The sequence below is a fragment of the Mobula hypostoma genome, chromosome 5 (assembly GCF_963921235.1).
Source record: "Mobula hypostoma chromosome 5, sMobHyp1.1, whole genome shotgun sequence".
NCBI lineage: Eukaryota > Metazoa > Chordata > Chondrichthyes > Myliobatiformes > Myliobatidae > Mobula > Mobula hypostoma.
Window position 1 is genome coordinate 39,138,054 of NC_086101.1, and position 20,184 is coordinate 39,158,237.

Consider the following 20,184-nt stretch of genomic DNA (forward strand, 5'->3'; position numbering starts at 1 on the left):
CCAGCTGAGCTTCCATCAAAAGGAAATGAAAATCTATAAGCAAATAATACATATGCTGGGTATCTGAAATCAAAACACACAGCAGGTTAGGCAGCATCTGTGAAAAGAGTAATAGACGTTATGTTTCAGGTCTAAGACCCTTATGAGAGATTCAGTCAACACTCATTTCCAGCTGCAAGGAAGCGCTGTTAATGTTACCCTATCCTATCCTTAAATATCGTAAATTAAACTGAGATTCATGTTTAAAGCTAAAGTTAATTTTGAAAGCCAACATTCATGAAGCGGGGAGACAGAGAGAAAGGTACCCTCAGGCAGTTAGGTTAAATCCGTCATTGGGAAAAGGCTGGCATCTGTTATTAAGAAATTAAGAGCAGGAGATTTAGAGAATCATAAGACATACACAGAGCCAACATTGTTCAAAGAAAAGAAAATCACATTTGACTATGAAACTCTTTTTTTTCCGGGTATCTCTGGAAGAGCAGCTCATTAGCCCTTTGGTAACAGCCCTGGATTCCACGGTGATAAAACAGCTTTTCTCTGGCTTTGTACATCTAGGATGTATATAATTTTAGTTCAGCTAAATCCATGAGGGTTTGGGATGTCTTGCCTACCCAAACCCCGGTTTGTGTGAATGTTGTGCGATTTAATGCCCTAAATGCATACAATTCATAAAGAAGTATATTTAAGTATGTTAATTTAAACAAACAATTATTAAATAAAAGAAAGAAAAAAAAACAAAAAGGGCCCATTACTCTTAAACAGTCAAATGTGCTCTTAAGTTGGAGCTTATCTTGAACTTGTCTGTCACTTACGTGTTGGATCCGTGGTGACTGTGAAAGCACACATCACCTTCCGAACATTGCTTGAAATCCATCTTGAACAAATGGGTCTCCCATAGGAGTACTGGTTCTTGGTTCTTCCTTCTTGAAGCCATTCATGTGCACAAAGCACCTTGTGCCAGAGACAGCATTGTCAGCCATCTTCCCTCCTGTCTTCTTCCAGCTCCCACCAACAAAGACACTCAACCCAGTGTTCTCCAGAACCTTCTCCCAATTCCACTATCCTGACTGGCTGACAGCTCATTCTTAATTTGAATAATGGGCCTCTTATTTTAGCTCAAACCCAAACAAGCTGAAAGCAGAACAAACTGCTCTTCCAGAACTGCTAAAATGAAATACCTACAGCATAGCAGTAAGAATCTTAACCAGGGCATTACAACAAATTTCCTACAGTGCTTTAGGGATGTTATAATCAGGATGGATAATGATAAACTAGTAGATGTGATATATTTAGAATTCCAGATGACTTTCAATAAGGCAATATCAAAGGTTACTGTAAATGAATAGAGTGCTTAGGCTGCAACTCATATTGGTATGGAAAACTAGCAAACAGAGAACTATGTCAGGATAAGGTATTTTTATTGGAGGGGCAATAGTAATTAGTAGAGTAGGGATCGTTCAATTATTTATAAGTTATATTAATGACTTGGATGAAGGGATGGAAATCACAGAAGACAATTTTGTTGATGATACAAAAATAGATATGACACAGACAGCCTAGAAGTGGATTTGGTTGGTTACATAAGTATGCAAGGAGCTGGCAGATGATATAGTGTTATCCAGTTTGGAAGAAAGAATTATTAATTCTTTATAAATTAAAATTTTAATTAAAGTATTAATGAGATAGAGTGAAGTTGGCAAACATTGGCTTGGGATGACATTTGGGACTCCTAGTCCATGAACCACGGAAGGTAAACACGTAGGTATAACAAGTGATTAATAGAATGTTGGTTTTTATTGCAAGGAACATGGACCATAGAAGTCAGTACGCTTTGACGTAATGTTACATATCACTGATGCGAGGGTAAATGGTGCACAAGTTTGGTCTCCATATTTAAGAAAGGATGCAGTGTAGAGAAGATTCTTCATTGATTCAATATTTCATTGATATCTGAAAAATGGTTCAGCTGTTTAGATTAGAACCTGTTGGAGATATGGTCTTATTGATTCACGTAACATTCCAGAGACACCATGGACATTGGTCAATGCTCCAGGATATTTCCCGGGAACACTAGGGAATAACGTTTGGTATTGATCCACATAAGGATATATTAGAAATATAAACCAAGAAGTGCTGGAAATAATCAGCAGGTCACACTTCTAATGATTGGAGTGGTGAGTTTTGATGAGGGGGAACAGATGGGAAGGCATAGAGTCATGGGGTCATTGAGAAGTACAGCACAGAAACAGGCCCATTGGCCCATCTAGTTCATGACAAAGAACCATTTAAATTGCCTACTGACAGTGACCTTCACTGGGACCAGAGCTCTCCATATCCCTACTATCCATGTATCCAAACTTCTATCCGATACTATCCAAACTTCTCTAAAAAGTTGAAATCAAGCTTGCATAGACCACATGTGCTGGCAGCTCATTCCACATACTCAGGACTCATTAGTGTAGCTAATGTTATCCCACTTTTTAAGAAAGGAGGAAGAGAGAAAATAGGCAATTATAGACCAGTTAGTCTGACATCAGTAGTGGGGAAGATGCTGGATTCAATTATAAAGGATGAAATAGCGGCACATTTGGATAGCAGTAACAGGATTGTTCCAAGTCAGCATAGATTTACGAAGGGAAAATCATGCTTGACTAATCTTCTGGAATTTTTTGAGGATGTAACTATGAAAATGGACAAGGGAGAGCCAGTAGATGTAGTGTACCTGGACTTTCAGAAAGTCTTTGATAAGATCCCACATAGGAGATTAGTGGGCAAAATTAGAGCACATGGTATTGGAGGTAGGGTACTGACATTGATCGTAAATTGGTTGGCAGACAGGAAACAAAGAGTAGGGATCAACAGGTCCCTACCTTTCAGAATGGCAGGTGGTGACTAGTGGGGCACCGCAAGGCTAGGTGCTGGGACCACAGCTATTTACAATATACATTAATGATTTAAATGAAGGGATTAAAAGTAACATTAGCAAATTTGCAGATGGCACAAAGCTGGGTGGCAGTGTGAAATGTGTGGAGGATGTTGAGATAATGCAGGATGACTTGGACAGGTTGGGTGAGTGGGCAGATAAATGGCAGATGCAGTTTAATGTGGATAAATGTGAGGTTATCCACTTTGTTGGCAAAAACAGAAAGGTAGATTATTTGGTGTCAAGTTAGGAAAAGGGGAAGTACAACGAGATCTTGGTGTCCTTGTTCATCAGTCAATGAAAATAAGCATGCAGGTACAGCAGGCAGTGAAGAAAGCTAATGGCATGTTGGCCTTCATAACAAGGGGAGTTGAGTATAGGAGCAAAGGGATCCTTCTGCAGTTATGCAGGGCCCTGGTGAGACCATGCCTGGAGTATTGTGTACAGTTTTGGTCTCCAATTTTGAGGGAGTGCAGCGGAGTTTCACGAGGTTAATTCCTGGGATGGCGGGACTGCCATATGTTGAAAGATTGGAGTGACTGGGGTTGTATACACTGGAATTTGGAAGGATGAGAGAGGATCTGATTGAAACATATAAGATTTTTAAGGGATTGGACACGCTAGATGCAGGAAACATGTTCCTGATGTTGGGGGAGTCCAGAACCGGAGGCCACAATTTGAGAATAAGGGGTAGGCCATTTAGAATGGAGCTCAGGAAAAACTTTTTCACCCAGAGAGTTGTGGATCTGTGGAATGCTCTGCCTCAGAAGGCAGTGGAGGCCAATTCTCTGGATGCTTTCAAGAAAGAGTTAGATAGAACTCTTAATGATATCGGAGACAAGGGATACGGGGAGAAGGCAGGAACGGGGTACTGATTGTGGATGATCTGCCATGATCACAGTAAATGGTGGTGCTGGCTCTAAGGGCTGAATGGCCTACTCCTGCACCTATTGTCTATTGTCAGGACCTTCTGAGTGAAGAAATTTCCCCTCCTGTTCCCCTTAAACTTTTCACCCTTCACCCTTATCCCATAACCTATGGTTGTAGTCCCATCCAACCTCAGTGGAAGTAGCCTGCTTGCATTTACCTTACCCATACCCCTCATAATTTTGTATATCAAATTTCCTCTCAATCTCCTATGTTCCAAATAATACAATGCTAACCTATTCAATCTTTCCTGATAACACAGGTCGTCCAGATCCGGTAACAACCTTGTATGTTTTCTCTGCATGTCTTCAACCTTGTTCACATCTTTCCTGTCAGTAGGTGACCCAAACTGCACAAAATACTCCAGGTTAGACCTCAACAATGTCTGATACATAGCATCCCATCTCTGTACTTAGTACATTGATTTATGAAGGCCAATGTGCCAAAAACTTTCTTTACAACCCTATCTACCCATGATGCCACTTCCAACAAATTCTGTACCTGTGTTCCCAGATCCCTTTGTTGTACCGCACTCCGCAGTGCCCTACCGTTTACTGTTTAAGACTTACCCTGATTGGTCCTACTAAAGTTCAAAACCCTTCACTTGTCTGCATTAAATTCTATCTGCCATTTTTCAGCCCATTTTTCCAGTCGGTGCAAATCCCTCTGCAAGCCATGATAGCCTTCTTCACTTCCCACTGCACCCTCAAACCTGGTGTCATCCACAAATTTGCTGATTCAGTTAACCACATCATCACAGGCCTCTAGTCAGAGAGGCAACCCTCTGCAGCCACTCTCCAGCTTCTCCCACAAAGCCAATGTCTAATCTAATTTACTACCTCATCCTGAATGCTGAGTGACTGAACCTTCTTGATCAGCCTCCCATGCAGGACCTTGTCAAATGCCTTACTAAAGTCCTTGTAGACAGCTTCCACTGCCTTGCCCTCATCCATTTTCCTGGTAACTTTCTCAAAAAAATCTCTATAAGATTGGTTAGGCATGACCCACCATGCACAAAGCTATGCTGATTATCCTTAATCAGTCCATGTCTAGATGAATAAACATATATCCAATTCCTTAGAATACTTTCCAATAACTTTCCCACAACTGATGTCAGTGTCACTGGCCTATAATTTCCTAGTTTCTGTTTAAAGCCCTTTTTAAACAGCAGAACAACATTGGCTATCCTCCAATCCTCTGGTTCCTCTCCTGTTGCTAAGAATGTTTTAACTATTCCTGCTAGAGCCCTGGAAATTTCTGCAGTTGCCTCCCATAGGCTCCAAGGGAACACCTTTTTCAGGCTCTGGAGGTTTACCTGTCCTGATAAATCCCCAGACAAGGCAGAGGAAGTTTTGAGAGGGATTCTGGAGCTGAATTGGTAAAGGGGTTAAAATTTGGAAAGATCAAGAAACCAAAACTGAAGGTGGCCCAGATCCCGGGTGTAGAGCTATGATCACTAAAGTACAACTTAATGCTTTCAGATATAACAGTAGTCAATGCTGTTGTAGAAGAAACCAGCACCTGAAGAAACCAGCACCTTTTCTGCATATGTGTAGAGGGGAATGGCTCTGTGACCAAACACAACAATATGACTTAACCATATAACCATATAACAATTACAGCATGGAAACAGGACATCTCGGCCCTTCTAGTCCATGCCGAACGCTTACTCTCACCTGGTCCCTCTGACCTGCACTCAGCACATAACCCTCCATTCCTTTCCTGTCCATATACCTATCCAATTTTTCTTTAAATGACAAAATCAAACATGCCTCTACCACTTCTACTGGAAGCTTGTTCCAAACAGCCACACTCTCCGAGTAAAGAAATTCCCCCTCATGTTACCCCTAAACTTTTGCCCCTTAACTCTCAACTATGTCCTCTTGTTTGAATCTCCCCAACTCTCAATGGAAAAGGCCTATCCACGTCAACTCTATCTATCCCCCTCATAATTTTAAATATCTCTATCAAGTCCCCCCTCAACCTTCTACGCTCCAAAGAATAAAGACTTTACTTGATCAACCTTACTCTGTAAATCAGGTGCTGAAACCCAGGTAACATTCTAGTAAATCTTCTCTGTACTCTCTATTTTATTGACATCTTTCCTATAATTCGGTGAACAGAACTGTACACAATACACCAAGTTTGGCCTTACCAATGCCTTGTACAATTTTAACATTACATCCCAACTCCTATAGTCAATGCTCTGATTTATAAAGGCCAGCATACCAAAAGCTTTCTTCACCACCCTATCCACATGAGATTCCACCTTCAGGGAACTATGCACCATTATTCCTAGATCACTCTGTTCTATTGCATTCCTCAATGCCCCATCTTTTACCATGTATGTCTTATTTTGATTAGTCCTACCAAAATGTAACACCTCACACTTATCAGCATTAAACTCCATCTGCTATCTTTCAGTCCACTCTTCTAACTGGCCTAAATTTCTCTGCAAGCTTTAAAAACCTGCTTCATTATCCACAACTCCACCTATCTTAGTATCATCTGCATATTTACTAATCCAATTTACCACCCCATCATCCAGATTATTAATATATATGACAAACAACACTGGACCCAATACAGATCCCTGAGGCACACCACTAGTCACCGGCCTCCAACCTGACAAACAGTTATCCACCACTACTCTCTGGTGTCTCCCATTCAGCCACTGTTAAATCCATTTTACTACTTCAATATTAATACCTAATGATTGAACCTTCCTAACTAGCCTTCCATGTGGAATCTTGTCAAAGGCCTTACTGAAGTCCATATAGACAACATCCACTGCTTTACCCTTGTCAACTTCTCTACTAACCTCTTCAAAAAATTCAATAAGATTTGTTAAACATGACCTTCCATGCACAAATTCATGTGGACTGTTCCTAATCAGACCCTGTCTATCCAGATAATTATATATCCCATCTCTAAGAATACTTTCCATCAATTTACCTACCACTGACGTCAAACTCACAGGCCAATAATTGCTAGGTTTACTCTTAGAACCCTTTTTAAACAATGGAACAACATGAGCAATACGCCAATCCTCCGGCACCATCCCCGTTTCTAATGACATTTGAAATATTTCTGTCAGAGCCCCTGATATTTCTACACTAACTTCCCTCAAAGTCCTAGGGAATATCCTGTCAAGGCCTGGAGACTTATCCACTTTTATATTCCTTAAGAGCACCAGTACTACCTCTTCTTTAATCATCATAGTTTCCATAACTTCCCTACTTCTTTCCCTTATGTTACACAATTCAATATCCTTCTCCTTCGTGAATACCGAAGGAAAGAAATTGTTCAAAATCTCCCCATCTCTTTTGGCTCCATTCATAGCTGTCCACTCTGATTCTCTAAGGGACCAATTTTATCCCTCACTATCCTTTTGCTATTAATATAACTGTAGAAACCCTTTGGATTTATTTTCACCTTACTTGCCAAAGCAACCTCGTATCTTCTTTTAGCTTTTCTAATCTCTTTCTTAAGATTCTTTTTACATTCTTTATATTCCTCGAGCACCTCATTTACTCCATGCTGCCTATATTTATTGTAGATGTCTCTCTTTTTCCGAACTAAGTTTCCAATATCCCTTGAAAACCATGGCTCTCTCAAAATTTTAACCTTTCCTTTCAACCTAACATGAACATAAAGATCCTGTACCCTCAAAATGTCACCTTTAAATGACCTCCATGTCTCTATTACACCCTCCCCATAAAACAAATTGTCCCAATCCACTCCTTCTAAATCCTTTTGCATCTCCTCAAAGTTAGTCTTTCTCCAATCAAAAATCTCAACCCTGGGTCCAGACCTATCCTTCTCCATAATTATATTGAAACTAATGTCATTGCGATCACTGAACCCGAAGTGCTCCCCAACACGTACCTCCGTCACCTGACCTATCTCATTCTCTAACAGGAGATCCAACACTTAAGCACTTTACTATTCTGGACAAAGCATTATCTACATTCACGTGAGTTTAACTTGATTTAGAAATGTCGAAAATGATTAGAAGCACCTTAGAATATCCCAGGGAAGTGCTGGAAGCATGTGCCAATCTTTCTCAAAACAAGTTATTGTATTTGAAGCCTCTGTCCCCAATGCTGGAAACATCGTTCAGATGCAGATTTTAGATCAACCATGTGCAACACTTCACACAAACCACTGGCGCCTTTTAGAACCAGTAAAATGACAATAAAATATTTAGAAATACAGCTGCACAAAGACAGTCACTTAATCAAATTAGGGTTTGATGCATCAGCCCACAGAGGACAGGTGGAAGAATGCTGGAGGAGCCTTGAGATGGAGTCGTTCAGCACAGAAATAGGTCCTTCACTCATGATGACCTTTTTGCCCATCTACATTCATTTCATTTGCCCACATGTGGTCTGTTACTTTCTAAGCCTTGCCTATTTAAGTGCATGTCTAGATACCTCTTAACTGTAGAGATTGCATCTGTCAGATCACCTTTCAGATCTCCAGCAGGTTGTAAGAGTGGGCTCCCTCTCCTCCAACCCTCTGACTCTCAATACAGGAGCCCCTTGGGGCTGCGTACTGAGTCCCCTCCTTTACTCTCTGTATACCCATGACATTATCGCCACCCACAGCTCCAATCTGCTAATTAAATTGGTCAATGACACTACATTGATCGGCCTTATCTCAAACAATAATGAGGTGGCCTACAGGGAAGAAGTCATCTCTTTGGCACAGTGGTGTCAAGAAAACAGCCTCTCCCTCAATGTCACAAAAACAAAGGAGCAGGTTGTGGATTACAGGAGGAATGGGGATGGGCTAAACCCTATTGACATCAATGGATCTGGAGTTGAGAGGGTAAACAGCTTTAAGTTCCTCGACATCCACATCTCTGAGGACCTCATCTGGTCAGTGCACACCAGCTGTGTGATGAAAAAGACACAACAGCACCTCTTTCACCTCAGATGGTTAAAAAAGTTTGGTATGGGCCCGCAGATCCTAAGAACTTTCTACAGGGGCACAATTGAGAGCATTCTGACTGGCTGCATCACTGCCTGGTATGGGAACTGTACCTCCCTTACTCGCAGGACTCTGCAGAGAGTGGAACGGACAGCCCAGCGCATCTGTAGTTGTTAACTTCCCATGATTCAGGACAATTACAAAGAAAGGTGTATAAAAAGGGCCCATAGGATCACTGGGGACCCAATTCATCCCAACCACAATCTATTCCAGCTGCTACCATCCAGGAAGCAGTACCGCAGCATAAAAACCAGCACCAACAGGCTCTGGGACAGTTTCTTCTTCCAGGCCATCAGACTGATTAACTCATGCTGATTTGAGTGTATTCTATATTACATTGGCTTTTCTATTTATTATAAATTATTATAAATTACTATGATTACACATTGCACATTTAGATGGAGGCGTAACATAAAGATTTTTGCTTCTCATATATGTGAAGAATGTAAGAAATAAAGTCAATTCAATTCAATTCAATTCAAGTCAATTCAATGATTCCACCACCTCCTCAAGTAGCTAGCTCTTCTAATCTATTTGTAATTCTTTCCTCTCATCTTAAACATCTGCCATTATTTTTGATAGGCGTACTGTGGGAAATTATTTTAATTTTCCACCTCTCATAATATTATAACTTTATGAGGTCATTCCTTAACCTCCCTTGTTCCACTGTGAAACTGGGTGTTGGGCTTCCCATCCAACAGACCTCCGATAGTGACGTTGCACAACTGATTGTCCCTCCCATCATCCCCAATATAGGTGCTCCCCAGGGCTGTGTGCTGAGCCCACTGCTGTGTACTCTGCTCACACATGACTGCATGGCCAAACACACGAGTAATCACATTGTCAAGATTGACAATGAGATGACAGCAGTGGGCTCATCACCAACAATGATGAGATGGCCTACAGACAGGAGGTGGACGAGCATGGATTGGGGGCCAGGAAAAGGTCAACAAGACAAAGGAGATGGTTATTGACTCTTACACCATTGGCAGGCAGATAAAAAGTTTGTGGGTTTAGTTAATCATCTATTCTCGTACCCAAAGTATTTGGCGTAAAGTGTGATTACAAAGGCATCACCAAATACATTGGTGATCTATCCAGCATAGAACTACAGCATGAGGTGTTAAACTGACAGCCCTATCTGACACCCAAGGTCCTATGAACTCAGAATATCCCAAGGGGAACTTGCACAACCTCTTATGGTCTCAAAACACATTTTTACACCGTCAAGAAAACTCACCAATGCCTCTGCTTTCTGAGGAGGCTGAAAAGGGCTAGACTGCACATCAATACTCATGACCTTTTAGAAGTGCACAGTACAGAGAATCAAAAAAGCTGCATAGTATGGAAACTGCACTGCAGCAGACAAGAAGCTGCATAATATGGAAATTGCACTGCAGCAGTCAAGAAGTTTCTGCCATGGGCGGTCAGAAGATTCTACCATGGGTAGTCAGAACTGCTCAGTGCATCACCAACCCCAGCCTACCCACCATCAAAGACAGACGTACAGAAAGGTGCTGGAAAATGGCCTGCATTATCATGAAAGATCCCACCCACCCTGCCTATGAACCCTTTGTTCCACTCCCATCAGGGAGGAAGCTTCATAATAGTCATGCCAGGACCATCAGACACAAAATCATTTACTATCCCCAAGTAGTAACGCTGATCAGCACCTCCACCCGTTAAAGCCATTTCCAGTTAAATTCATCTTATGTACAGGCACTCCTGTGCCTAGTGTCATTTTATGGACACACAATCGATCTATGAGGATAAACTCTATTTTGTATATATATTTATTGTGTTTTTTTATTATTGCATTTATTATTTTCTTGTGTTTTTGGTGCTGCATCAGATCCAGAGCAATAATTATTTCATTCTCCTTTAATGATATCAAACAAGCTTGAAGAGATGAAGAGAAAACAAGCCCAGCCTTTCTAATACATCCCCAGAATTAATGTTCCCCTATAAAAATAATATCCTCATAAATCAGTCCAGAGGTCTTGGACATAAAGCTGTATCCAAAAGGTCTCGCTCACTTCAGTAAATAAAGACAAATAAGTTCTGATGTAGGGTTTTGACCCAAAAGTTGACAATTCCTGTTCAATCCATTGAGTTCCCCCAGCAGATTGCTTGTTACTCCATATTCCAGCATCTGCAGACTCATGCCTCAATAAATAATGATGGCTCATGAAGTTAATCTGAATTAAATTTATTACCACTGATGCCATGAAATTTGTTGTTTTGTGGCAGCAGTACACTGCAAAGGCATACAGTACATATTATAAAATACAAAATAAATAAATAGTGCAAAAATAATGAAGTAATATTCATGGGTTCATGGACATTCGGAAGTATGAAGGCTTCAGGCAAGGAGCTATTCCTAAATTGTTAAGTGTGAGTCTTTAGGTTTTTGTACCTCCTTCCTGATGGTACCAACGAGAAAGGGGTACGTCTCTGATAGTAAAGATCCTTCATGATGGATGCCACTTTCCTGAGGCTCTGCCTCGTGAAGATGCACTCGAGAGTGGGGAGGGCTCTGACTATGATGGAGATGTCTGAGTCTACAACCCTCTGCAGCTTCTTCTGATCCTTTACATTGGAAGCTCCATACCAGGCTATGAGCATCCTTGGTTTCATTTAGTCATAGTCATAGTCATAGTCATACTTTATTGATCCCGGGGGAAATTGGTTTTCGTTACAGTTGCACCATAAATAATTAAATAGTAATAAAAGCATAAATAGTTAAATAGTAATATGTAATTTATGCCAGGAAATAAGTCCAGGACCAGCCTATTGGCTCAGGGTGTCTGACCCTCCAAGGGAGGAGTTGTAAAGTTTGATGGCCACAGGCAGGAATGACTTCCTATGACGCTTTGTGTTGCATCTCGGTGGAGTGAGTCTCTGGCTGAATGGACTCCTGTGTCCAACCATTCCATTATGTAGTGGATGGGAGACATTGTCCAAGATGGCATGCAACTTGGACAGCATCCTCTTTTCAGACACCGCACCACCATCAGAGAGTCCAGTTCCATCCCCACAACATCACTGCCCTTACGAATGAGTTTGTTGATTCTGTTGGTGTCTGCTACCCTCAGCCTGCTGCCCCAACACACAACAGCAAACATGATCGCACTGGCCACCATAGACTCGTAGAACATCCTCAGCATCGTCCGGCAGATTTTAAAGGACTTCAGTCTCCTCAGGAAATAGAGACGGCTCTGACCCTTCTTGTAGAAATCCTCCAGGATTTCATTGGTAAAGAGCAAAGTTTTTGCTCAATTAACCTTCTTTTTTGTCTTTTGCATCTGCAATTTAAACGTAAAATAATAGTCTCAGACCCTAGTACCCATGTTCTAAATCATGAATTCCCCCAAATATCGCCTGCCTTTTGTAGAAAAGGATGAATGCTTTGTGAATGTGAAAGAAAGACAATGCCCAGACATATGTAAATCGTTCAGATTGGGAAAATGCACAAGTTATCTCTGTAATATAATTCAAAAATTATTCAACCAGAAATAATCCTTTCATTCTGAGAGGTTGAACAATAAATAACTCAATAAGCTGATCGCAGGCTTGAATTATTTATGGTCTGCTAATCATCCATCTCTGCTGTGGTATTGGAATATTTCAAGCTGGCATCTCTCTAAATGTTAATTAATGCCATTTCATAATAGCTTTTGGGTATCATTGGTACTGCACTGGATTAATTTAACATCACTCATCTTTGGAAAATGTTGTACCAGAATTACATAAATGCGCGATTTAGGACTTCAATCTCATTAGATACTTCCAGTCACATGGTAAAAACTTAGTATAATGAATGTGTTTTTCTGTTCTCCGTATGGATCGTCATTCTTTCAATAAAACAAGTCCTATTGATGCTCTTAGGCCACATTTGAATTTTTTAATAACTTTATGGGCATGTCTGATATAAAATAATATATTTGGAGCAATATTACTTTGAGAGTAATTGGAATATTTCCATAAATTCAAAGAGCTTTTACAGGTATAATAAGAGCAAAAGGATTGTAAGGGATAAAATTGGTCCTCTTGAAGATCGGAGTGGTCGGCTATGTGCGGAACCAAAGGAAATGGGGGAGATCTTAAATAGGGTTTTTGCGTCTGTATTTACTAAGGAAACTGGCTTGAAGTCTATGGAATTAAGGGAAACAAGTAGGGAGATCATGGAAACTGTACAGATTGAAAAGGAGGAGGTGCTTGCTGTCTTGAGGAAAATTAAAGTGGATAAATCCCCGGGACCTGACAGGGTGTTCCCTCGGACCTTGAAGGAGACTAGCGTTGAAATTGTGGGGGCCCTGGCAGAAATATTTAATATGTCGCTGTCTACAGGTGAGGTGCCGGAGGATTGGAGAGTGGCTCATGTTGTTTCGTTGTTTAAAAAAGGATCGAACAGTCATCCGGGAAATTATAGGCCGATAAATTTAATGTCGGTAGTAGGTAAGTTATTGGAGGGAGTACTAAGAGACAGAATCTACAAGCATTTGGATAGATAGGGACTTATTAGGGAGAATCAACATGGCTTTGTGTGTGGTAGGTCATGTTTGACCAATCTATTGGAGTTTTTCGAGGAGGTTACCAGGAAAGTGGATGAAGGGAAGGCAGTGGATATTGTCTATGTGGACTTCAGTAAGGCCTTTGACAAGGTCCCGCATGGGAGGTTAGTTAGGAAAATTCAGTCGCTAGGTATACATGGAGAGGTGGTAAATTGGATTAGACATTGGCTCAATGGAAGAAGCCAAAGAGTGGTAGTAGAGAATTGCTTCTCCGAGTGGAGGCCTGTGACTAGTGGTGTGCCACAGGGATCAGTGCTGGGTCCATTGTTATTTGTCATCTATATCAATGATCTGGATGATAATGTGGTAAATTGGATCAGCAAATTTGCCGATGATACAAAGATTGGAAGTGTAGTAGACAGTGAGGAAGGTTTTCAGAGCCTGCAGAGGGACTTGGACCAGCTGGAAAAATGGGCTGAAAAATGGCAGCTGGAGTTTAATACAGACAAGTGTGAGGTATTGCACGTTGGAAGGACAAACCAAGGTAGAACATACAGGGTTAATGGTAAGGCACTGAGAGTGCAGTGGAACAGAGGGATCTGGGAATACAGATACAAAATTCCCTAAAAGTGGCGTCACAGGTAGATAGGGTCGTAAAGAGAGCTTTTGGTACATTGGTCTTTATTAATCAAAGTATTGAGTATAATAGCTGGAATGTTATGATGATGTTGCATAAGGCATTGGTGAGGCCAAATCTGGAGTATTGTGTTCAGTTTTGGTCACCAAATTACAGGAAGGATATAAATAAGGTTGAAAGAATGCAGAGAAGGTTTACAAGGATGTTGCCGGGACTTGAGAAACTCAGTTACAGAGAAAGGTTGAATAGGTTAGGACTTTATTCCCTGGAGCATAGAAGTATGAAGGGAGATTTGATAGAGGTATAAAATTATGATGGGTATAGATAGAGTGAATGCAAGCAGGCTTTTTCCACTGAGGCAAGGGGAGAAAAAAAACCAGAGGACATGGGTTAAGGGTGAGGGGGGAAAAGTTTAAAGGGAACATTAGGGGGGAACACAGAGAGTGGTGGGAGTATGGAATGAGCTGCCAGATGAGGTGGTAAATGCGGGTTCTTTTTTAACCTTTAAGAATAAATTGGACAGATACATGGATGGGAGGTGTATGGAGGGATATGGTCCGTGAGCAGGTCAGTGGGACTAGGCAGAAAATGGTTCAGCACAAAGATGAAGAAACAACCAATGCACAAAATGAGTCAAACTGTGAAAATAAAAAAATAATGTTGAGAACATGAGTTGTAGAGTCCTTGAAGGGTCCTTTGGTTGTGGAATCAGTTCAGAGTTGAGGTGTGTGAATTTATCCATGGTGTTTCAGGAGCCTGATGGTTGAAGCGTAATAACTGTTCCTGACTCCTGCACCTCCTTCCTGATGCAGCCGAGGGAAGGAAGTACAGCCCGGATGGTGTGAGTCCTTGATGATGGATGCTGCTTTCTTGTAGGCAGCGCTCCTTGTAGATGTGCACAGTGGTGGAGAGTGATGGACTGGGCTTTGCCCACCACTTTTTGTAGGAGTTTCCGTTCTTGTACATTGGTGCTTTATACCAGGCCATGATGCAACCAGTCAGGATACTCTCCACTGTGCATCTATCAAAGTTTGTCAGTATTTTAGATGACATGTCAAATCCAGGCAAACTTCTTAAAAAGCAAAAACATTGTTATGCCTTCTTTGTGGTGGCGCTTATGTGCCGATCTCAGTACAGATCCTTTGATATAATAACACCAAGAAATTTAAAGTTACTCACCCTCTCCACCTCCGATCCCCTACAATGAGGACTGGCCGATAGCAAACTAATTATGTTTGCTTTCACCGTTGTTTTGTAGTCAAACTCCTTGCTTCTTAGAATCGCTTAAGAGGTTCTGCACAGAAGGAGGTTATTCAGCTCAACTGCTCCATGATTGTGCTTCTGCTGCACACAATTCTTACTGCCTCCTTTGGCAGAATCTCAGCTGGAGACGAGAGGACGTACAGGAGCGAGATATACCAGCTAGCTGAGTGGTGTCACAACAACAAACTTGCACTCAATGTCAATAAGGCCGAAGAGCTGATTGTGGACTTCACAAAGGGTAGAACGAAGGATCCTCATAGAGGGATCAGAAGTGGAGAGAGTGAGCAATTTCAATTCCTAGGTGTCGAAATCTCTGAGGATCTAACCTGGTCCCAACATATCGATGTAGCTATAAAGGAGGCAAGACTGCAGCGATATTTCATTAGGAGTTTGAGGAGATTTGGTGTATTACCTAAGCCACTTGAAAGCTTCTACAGACATACCATGGAGAGCATTCTGTCAGGCTGCATCATTGTCTGGTATGGGGGGTGTGGGGGGTGGGGAGGGAGCTATTTCACAGGTCCAAAAGAAGCTACAGAAAGTTGTAAAATTAGTCAGCTCCATCCATGTTTGGTACTGTCCTCTGTAGTCCAAGACATCTTCAAGGAGCAGAGTCACAGAAAGGCGGCGTCCATCATTAAGGAGCCCCATCACTCAGGGAATGCCCTCTTGTCACTGTTACCATCAGGAAAGAGGTACAGTGGCCTGAAGGTACACACTCAGTGATTCATGAACAGCGTCTTTCCCTCTGCCTTATGATTGCTAAATAGATAGTGAATCCATGAACACTAACTCATTTTTTAAATTTCTGTTTTTGAACTATTTTAAGTATTTAATATGAATGTATAAATACTGACTAATTCACCTACTTATATTTTTTCTGTTATGTATTGCAATTTACTGCTGCTGCTGCCAAGTTAGTAAATTTCACGACATAGGCTGGTGATATTAAACCTGATTCTGAATATGCAGAGAATATTGCAATATAGACATGTATAGGCGGAAGGGACTAGTTTATTTCTATGTTTAATGACTAGTCTAATTAGTTTTGCACAGTACTACGGGCTGAAGGGGCTGTTCCTGAGTCATGTTTTCTCAAATGTCTGTGTTCTAATGTCTGTGGAGTGAGTTCCACGTCTCTCCACTTCACCCAGTCGCTGGGAAAAAGGATCTTGGATTTAATTGGTTTAGTGTTGATCTGCTTCTAATAATTCCTTTAGGTTTTGTTACTCTTCAGCATGTTTTACATTGACCCTCTCAGTGCTTCCTTACTGTTCCTGCCCGACATATTGCAGTTGTCAAACTGGTAAATGGTAGTCTCTATAGACAGCGAGATCACCCACACTATCTGTAACAAAGTATTGACAGCGAGCTCAAGCACATCAATTCCTTACTAGAATGTACTGGAGATCTCATTACCACAGGGAGTGGTTGAGGCAAACAAATGGAGGTGTTAAGAACATAAGGAAGTAACATGGCAGCACAGTGGTGCAACCCCAATGCTCAGGTGACCCAGGGTTCACTCCTGACTTCAGGGACTGGCAGTATGGAGGTTGCACGTTCTCTCTGTGGACACATAACTGCAGGTTCTCATTCTGAGCCATATCAAAATATGAAATATGTCGCCAGTTAGAGAAAGGGACAGGAAAAGATAAAATGACACCACCTGTGATGACACTTTTGAGGAAGTTAGATATTTGAGAGCTGCTTATAACAGCAACATTGATTTAAAATCCAGAGTACACTCGGTGGTCATTTTAATAGGTACACCTGCTCATTAATGCAAATATCTAATCAACCAATCATATGGCGACAACTTGATCCACAAAAGCATGTGGACATGGTCAGGAGGTTCAGTTGTAGTTCACATCAAACATCAGAATGGGGAAGGAATGTGATCTAAGTCACTTTGACCATGGAATGATAGTTGGTGCCTGACAGGGTGGTTTTAGTATCTCAGAAACTGCTGATCTCCTGAGAATTTCACACACAACAGTCTCTAGAGATTACAGAGAATGGTGTGAAAAACAAACAACAAAAAAAACAGCTAGTGAGTGGTAGTAGTCTTGAGAAAATGCCTTGTTGATGATTAGAGGTCAGAACAGAGTGCCAACTGGTTCAAACTGGGAGGAAGGTGATAGTAATTCAAATAACGACACGTTACAACAGTGGTGTATGGAAGAGCATCTAAAAACATACATCACATCGAACCTTGAAAACCAGGAACAGGAGGTATCTAATGAAGTGGCTGCTGAAAGTACACCATTGCACCTTCGGGATGTTCACTTTAAATTATTTCAACTGCCGGTGATGCAACAAATAACAATATTTACTATTTCAATTGATACAGTTTCTCCAATGAGTACAGTTAATGGCAGAGCCTTTAAACCACTGGTGTACAGGAAAATTTGTCGTCGATTCCTTATCTCCCAGAAAGTTAGGTTGTTTTCTTTGGAGTGTTGGAGGCTGAGGAGAGACTTGGCATAATTTTTTAACATTATGAGAGGCACAAGTAAGGTAGACAGCTTTAATGGTTCAATTTAATCTCAGAGAATGTATACGGTATATAACCTGAAATTCTTACTCTTTGCAGACATCCATGAAACAAAAATACCCCAAAGAATGAATGACAGAAATGTTAGAGCTCCAAAGACCCCTCTTCCCGTCTCACACACAAGCCGCAGAAGGATCAACACTCCACCTCCCCCTCTCCCCACTTGCACCAGCAAAAGCAGCAACCTGCCCTCCATCCACCATGCAACCTATAGCAAAAGCCCCCAAACAGACCTTGATCTAGAGTCCATCAAAAACAACAGTCCATAACCCAACACTTCGGTATCTCAGACAGGCTGTGTCTTGTCAGCGAGGGAGAGAGAGATCATTCCTGCAACAAGGAGAACGTGAGACCAGCAGCTCGCTGTTCCGATGTTGCAGTCTTTCAGGTTGCTTCTCCGAGCCCCCTGACTTGAGGACGGCAGTCTCTCACTCACCATCAAAACAAGAGAGGGAGATAGAGAGGATCGCTTGAGTACAGAGCCTTTCGTCCAACAGCAGCAAACACCATCTGCTGTCTTGATGTTTCGGTCTCCCTCGACACGTCAGTCAGTGACATTGGTGCGGAACCGGGTCACCCACGGGGCCGCACCCTGAAGGCGCATTTTTTTCAGGCCTTTCCTAGAGATATTGAAATGCCAGGTTGCACGGCCAGTCCGAGAACCTACTGCTCGCGGAGAACCGTAGTTTAAGCTGTAGATGTAGACCACGGACTCTGACAGGACTCCAGCCACCTTGAAAAGAAAGACATGAGAAAAGAAGAATGAGCTGTTTCATGGACAATCTGGAAGAAGTCGCCTGGGTCTACAAAAGCCTCTGGCACCAGTCAGAATCATTTCCCCAGGCTAGTTAGCACTGTTGAATTCAAGACAATATGCATTAAGATGAGAGGGTGGACGACTGAAGAAGCAATTGATTTTTCTTAAAGCACATAAGCAGCATTAGGTGACTGGAACAGTCTGCCAGATGTAGTGGTGGGAGCTGATACAATAATGGTGTGAGGGAGACTTCTAAGCAGATACACGAATATACCAGGAATGGAGGGATATGGATCATGTGTGTACAGAAAGGATCAGTTTAATTTGGCATCATGGCCGACACAGACATTGTGTGCTGATAGGCCTGTGTCGTGCAGTAAGTCCCATGTAAGAGAACAGTTTAACAAAAAATTAATGGCTTACTGTGATTGAAAGATACTAATTGTGGACTGAAAGCTGTACATTGTAAATTAGGTGTTCTGATATCAGGGAGAGGATGTTCACTGGAACTCTAGTTAAGTGGTACGTGCAGAGGGAAGAATGTTATTTATGGTGACGTCACTTTGCATTGCATCCATTCAGTGGGCAATGCTTCTGTTTGTGAAATGCATCAAATGATTGCTCTGTTTTGTAGCAGATATTGCTAGCACCAACAGCAAACATGCACTGAGGCCTCCAGGGAGGATGACAACAGATGGTGTTCACTTTGTTGCTGGAAGTGAAGTTTTATCACTGAAAAAGACACTAAAGTCTACATTCCACTTGCCTTGTTGTTGAAGCTAACAAATCCGGTATTTCTCATCCTTCCTGCCTACATCCCAAAATGTGAATTAGATAGAGAGTTGATGAATTCCTGTTTTTTTTTGAACAGGGTAATTAAAAGGAAAATAAATGAATAAATGGTCAAACAACATATTCTACATGTACAATAGTCCAGCTTTAATTACCGAGAGCTATTTGAAATTAGAACCATCCAGAAAGTTGCAGGATATTCTGACCAACAACATTTTATAAATGATAAAAGACAAAATCATATGGCATTTTAAGGCAAGCCATTCGCCTATTATTTGCTGTTTTTAAATGCCTCGCTTGGAGCCTCTTTCTGTTCTAGGTTTTGTATGGTTTGCTATTTCTTTATACCTCACAAGTGAAGTACCTCTCAGTAGGGGAACATGATATCATATATCAGTGAGACCACTTCTCTGATGGTCATGAATCCCTGGGAATTTTTGGGTATCTTTTCTATTTGGGATTCTGTCAGTACCTCCAGTTGCACTTTGTCTTTTTGTGTGTTTTCCCCCGAGCCGTCAGTCTGTGGTTTTGTACGGCCAGGTACTCCTGTCCCCGCTCCTGCTCTACTCCGACCCCTGTATTACTGAGTACTCGGCCTCTCACCTGTTTCTCATTATTACCTGCTTTGCTGCCACTTCTGTCTCATTGTGCTCCATCTATCATCTGCCCTGCGTGGCAAGCGGGCACGGGTCCGTGCTAGGCTGAAAACAAACCCAAGCCGGCCGGCTCCCGTTCATTCTGCTGTCCAATGTCCACTCCCTGGACAATAAGTTAGACCATAAGACGATAAGACAAAGGAACAGAAGTCGGCCATTCGGCCCA